The following is a 5,784-nucleotide window of genomic DNA, read 5'->3' as shown; positions in this document are numbered from 1 at the left end:
GTGTGTGTGTGTGTGTGTGTTCAAAAGTATCTTCTGCTCATACTTGGCATTTACGTTTTGTCCATAAGTTACCATTATGATTTTTATTCTTATTATTATCAGTGCTATAATATTGCTGGTAAGCAGTTATCTGTACTTATACCCAGATCACCACTCCTCAATCCTGACCTCTCCCCAGTTTACAGCTTGTAGCCTATTTGTTAAAAAATCATTTCAAATAAAACCCCCATGCTTCAACGCAAAATGCTTATCACGCATTCATGTGGCTGCCGATGAGGAAAAAGCAGAGAAAATGGCCTTGGCTATAATGTTTAACTGCTGCCGAAAGAACTGAATCGACCTGGTGCAAATTTGAGTGATAAGCAATACCGTGATAAGCAACGTTAGATTCAGTTAACTTGCAATAACACATTCAGTTTTTCAGGCTCTGCTTGAACAGCAATTTCTACTTTATTTAAGATAGTTCATATGCTGCTAACTTTATAACATTTATTATATTTATTCAGAATGTTAATTTCAGTATGTTTATTAGTTTTAATTATTAGTTTTAGTAAAATTATTGGCTAGAAATTTAGTTCCCAGTCCACCCCTGAGAAAACTACAAAAAACAAAACAAAAAAAAAACAGCAATTGTGCAGACAACAAATTAGTCGTTAGTGTGCATGAAGGATTTACCCATCAGTAACACTTTGACAGCAAAATATAAAGAAAAGAAATTAGAAAAGCAACAAAGAGTAAAAAGCCTGATCAGCAACATTTAAAGGTAATAAACTCTTGCTGCTTGGAATCACAATCTAAAAAATAGCACAATAGCATTCATTTTTTGGTTACTGCATCTTAAAGCATAATAGAGTGATACTATTTTATATTTTTATGTAAGTGGAAAGAGTTTAATCATGGCTTTTCTGCGGATGCATAAAAGGCATGAACTGCATTGTCTGGGTTAATCTGAAATGGTAGTTGATACTGTGGATAAGGAGACCTTGGTATAACGTGGGTGGCATAAAGTGTAAAAAGAATTCATGGTGTCTCCAGACCACACACAGTCCAAATGTGATAAAGGAAGGGATGTAAGACAGAATAAAAATAATAAAAATAAGTCAACTAAGAAAAGAGACAAATTTAGGAAAGGGTTAGACAGATTTGAAGAAAAAGAGTACATTGGGGTGTTTTTATGCTACTGGTTTACATAAGAGAAAACCAGAGATAATTTCTTAATACAATCAACAAAAATATAAACGCAACATTTTGGTTTTGCATCCATTTTTTATGAGATGAACTCACAGGTGTGCCATTTCAAGCTACTGAACAGACACTATGATTGTGTGCCTTAGACTGCCCACAATAAAAACCCACTCAAAAAGTTGCAGTTTATTACACAAAACAAGCCATCTTCAAAGGTGTTTCAGATAATTTACCATTACATTTAGCAGCCTTACAACCTCAGACAATTGTAGCCACACCAGCCCAGGATCTCCCCATCCAGCATGTTCATCTCCAAGATCGTCTGAGACCAGCTACTTGGACAGCTGCTGAACCAATCATTTTACATAACCAAAGAATTTCTGCAAAAAACTGTCAGAAACCGTCTCAGGGAAGCTCACCTACATGCTTGTTGCTCACATTGGGGGCTCCACCTGAATCATGACCGTAACCAACTTTAATGGGCAAATCCCCAAATTTGCTGGTGTTTGGCACATTGGGGAGGTGTTCTCTTCACAGATGAATCCTGGTTTATACTGTTCAGGGCAGATGGCAGACAGCGTGGCTGGCATTGTGTGGGTGAGCAGTTTTTTATGTCAATGTAGTAGATTGAGTGGCCCATGGTGGTGGCTGGGTCATGGTATGGGCAGGCATCTGCTTTGGACGAAGAACTCAGATGCATTTTATTGATGGAAATTTGAATGCATAAACATCCCATGATGAGATCCTGAGGTCCGGAGGTTTGACAGGAGGACCCAAATACAGACTGAAGCTGAATAAGTTTACTTGAAGATTTATTAACCAAAATGTTCAATAGAAGAAAAAATCCAAAACATAAATCCACAAAAAATGAGAACCGGGAATACTTACAAAAAGGGGGCAAAGAAATTACGACAAACCAGCAAAGAGGGACTGAATAGGAGGAGACTATATAGCCTGACGTAGTCCTACTCAATTCTAGTCAGAATATGAGTCTGATGCTGCTCCATAGAGCTGTGATTATGGGGCGTGTTTTGAACGAACCAGGAAAAAAAATGCCTCTACACTCAATTGGATAGACATACAACCAACAAGAGCAACGGAGTGCGTGACGTATGTTAAGCGACGCATAGTTGTTGTCAACAAAAATCAAAGTGTGCAGTTGCACACCTAGAATAAGAAGATGAGCCTTGATCTCGTTTCTCTGTTCCTCTTTTAAAATTAATTTGCTGTCGATATCTTCTAGAACAGACCTAATAGCAGAATCAACACACCTTAACTCTCCAGCGGCAGCCATTGTTGTTGTCACCCAAGTGCGCTTTGGTCACGTGGTTGATTACGTTACTGTTGATCATCTGTCCATCATCGTATAAAGCCCGCCCTGACAATTTGATTGGCCCGCCAGATATTGTGCTAGCATACTCGCGCTACTGTTGAGCAATGCCAGACCAGACTTTCCGACCTCAAACGTTGTGGGCGGGACTAAGTTCGGAATGGCACCCAGGCTAGAGACTATATGGGAGAGAGAAACAAACAAGACATATCTAAGAACTCACATACAATAAAAAATAACTAGAACACAAAAATTTAAATAAGACCAATGAAAACTCAGAGATAAAACCTGAACAGAACCAAAACCATGACACTTAGGCCCATTGTTGTGCCATACATCCAAGAACATGCCCTCATGTTGCAGAAATATAATGCACGGCCCCATGTTGCATGGATCTGTAAACAATTCTGGAAGCTGAGTATGCGTGGCCAACATACTCACCAGACATGTAACCCACTCAGTGTGTTTTGGATTCTTTGGATGGGAGTATATGACAGTGTGTAGCAGTTCCTTCCAATATCCAGCAAATTTGCACAGCCATTGAAGAGGAGTCGACCAACATTCCGCAGGCCACAGTTGACAACCTGATCAACTCTATGAAGGAGATGTGTTGCGCTCTGTGAGGCAAATGTTGGTCACACCAGATACTGACTGGTTTTCTGAGTCCCCAGAGCCCCTGTGCACACCTGTGCACTAATCATGGTTTCTAACTTGCATCTTGATATGGCACAGCTGTGAGTGGGATGTATTATCCCAGCAGTCCTCTCTATCGCAGATTTAGGCTACTTCACACCGTGACCCAAATCCGATTTTTTTTTCCCATATGCAACCTGGATCTTATCTTTTCATGGCAGTCTGAACAACACAGATCCATTTTTTTCCAATGCGACCCAGGCCACTTGGCTATGTGGTCCTGAATCCGATACGAATCTGATCTTTTCAAATGTGACCTGTGTTTGAACGGCCAGGTCGCACCCTTACGACCTGAATGTCATTAATACCAACAGTCTTCTGCTTCTTGCTACGCAGAGGTGGCAAGAAAAACAACAACAATGGTGGACAATAATGCAGAGAGTAGAATTGTGATGTTTAACCATCTTGGAAATGGTTGGGAAAGATCGCTAGATGTTCTCCATCCATGTTTACTTCCGCAAACACAGAGCACGCTTGCTTGTGATGTCATTGCGTCCCCTGCTGCGCATGTGGGATACTTAGGTTGTATGAATGCAGTTCACAAAGAGGATCACATACAAGTCGCGTATATTTGAAAATGTGAACAGCAACACTGTTGCTGTTCACATTTTTGCCAAATAATAGAAGGGCTGTTGAAGCAACATTCCTGAGGATGGAGAAGCAGTTGGCAAAGGAGCCAGGATGGAAGGCCGCCTACAAAGCGCAAGTCCATGAGATGATCGAGCGGAGAGCTGCCGTCAAACTCTCAAAAGAAGACTTGGCCAGCTGGACTGGACCTGTGTGGTACATTAGCCACTTGATCGCTCCAAATCCTCACTCTGTTACTACACCAGTCCGTCTTGTCTGGAACAGTAGCCAGAAATTCAAGGGCCAGAGCCTGAATGACCTCCTCCTTAAAGGTCCAGATGTCCTCAATGACATTCGTGCTGTTCTCATCCGATTCCGGCAAGGTGTCTTCGCTGCACTTGGGGACATAAAAAAAATTTACAACTCTGTATGGCTTGAGGACCAAGAAGTACACCTCCATTGCTTTCTTTGGAGAGACTCTGAGGAGGAGGACATCCAGGAATATTCCATCACCAGGGTTAACATTGGCGATAAGCCAGCTGGCTGCATCGCACAAGTCGCCATGAGGGAAACAGCCTGTCTGCCCATGTTCCACCATCTTACAGAAGAGCGTCAAGTGCTGGAGCAGGATGCATATGTTGACGACATCTTGACCTCACATAATGATCTGCACCAGCTCAAGCAAATGACAACTAATATTGAGCACATCCTGGAAGCTGGTGGATTCCACCTTAAGCCATGGGTCTATTCAGGCCAAAGTGGGAGGTTGGAATCTGGTGACCCCCAGGATAAAGAACCCTCAGTGATGATCCTCCCAAACCAACTCTCGAAGGAGAACAACAAAGCACTGGGTCTTGGTTATGATCCAGAAAGCGACAAGCTTCACTTGATGGTGGCTGTGAATTTCTCCAAAAAGAAGAAAAAAATGAGGCTTGGAGTAAACCTGTCAAAAGAGGAAGTCAGGGACCAGGCACCAAATCCACTCACCCGGCGAGAGCTCCTCAGTCAAGTCTCTGGACTGTACGATCCCCTCGGCCTTGCAACACCAGTCAAGCAAAAGGGAGCCATCCTGGTGAGAAGAGCATTCCAGGAAGCAAAGGTCAAATACAGTCCATCAGAGGATACATGGGATGCACCTTTGTCCGAGGGCCTCCGGGATGACGCTATTCGCCTCTTTGAAGACTATGCTGAGCTCAGCCAGTTGAAATTCACTCGAGCCTTGACGCCACCTGACCCTTATGCCAAACCCTGTGGCATCACCTTCTCTGATGGTAGCGAGCGCTCTTACGGTGCTGTACTTTACCTATGGTGGGAAACACCCCACAAAGTGACCGTACGACTAGTTGAAGCCAAAGCCAGATTGACACCATTAGACCACAAGGGTGACGCTATCAAGGCTGAGGTCTGTGGTGCCGTCTATGCCACCCGTCTGAAGAAGCACTTTCAGAAGCACTGCAACATCTGTGTGGAAAAGTGGTACCACCTGGTTGACAGCCAGACAGTCCTGGGTGCAATCCAACGTGAGAGCTATGGCTACCAAACTTTTTTTGCCAGTAGAATTGGAGAAATCCAAGGCAGTTCAAACATCCAAGACTGGTGGTGGATCTCCGGGTCTCTCAATGTCGCAGATATTATCTCAAGAGGGGCAAGTCCAAAGGAGTTGGATGAAGGCACAGAATGGCAGCTGGGTCCCAAGTTTTTAAGTCGTCCTGAGAGTGAGTGGCCAATCAAGTCTGCAAAAGACATTGCTGTGGAAGCCAGGGAGAACCTGATGCACATCCAGAAGAAGGCATTTATCGCTGCCCTCACCCGAGCTGGAGCAAAGAAAGAACCTAAGCTGGAGCCAATCTCATGCTCTGTCAATCTCCACAGGCCTCCTGCCGGAGCTGCAGTGACAAACCTGGTAAAACTCCAGCGATTCAGCAGCCTAACCAGACTGGTAAGGCCTATTGCACTGGTCTGGAGGGCAGCAAAGAAATTTCTCCATGACAGAGTCCGGGGAAAACCAA

This window comes from Cyprinodon variegatus, unplaced genomic scaffold (assembly GCF_000732505.1).
Source record: "Cyprinodon variegatus isolate N-32 unplaced genomic scaffold, C_variegatus-1.0 Scaffold26, whole genome shotgun sequence".
In the NCBI taxonomy this organism is placed as follows: domain Eukaryota; kingdom Metazoa; phylum Chordata; class Actinopteri; order Cyprinodontiformes; family Cyprinodontidae; genus Cyprinodon; species Cyprinodon variegatus.
This window is presented reverse-complemented; position numbering follows the sequence as displayed.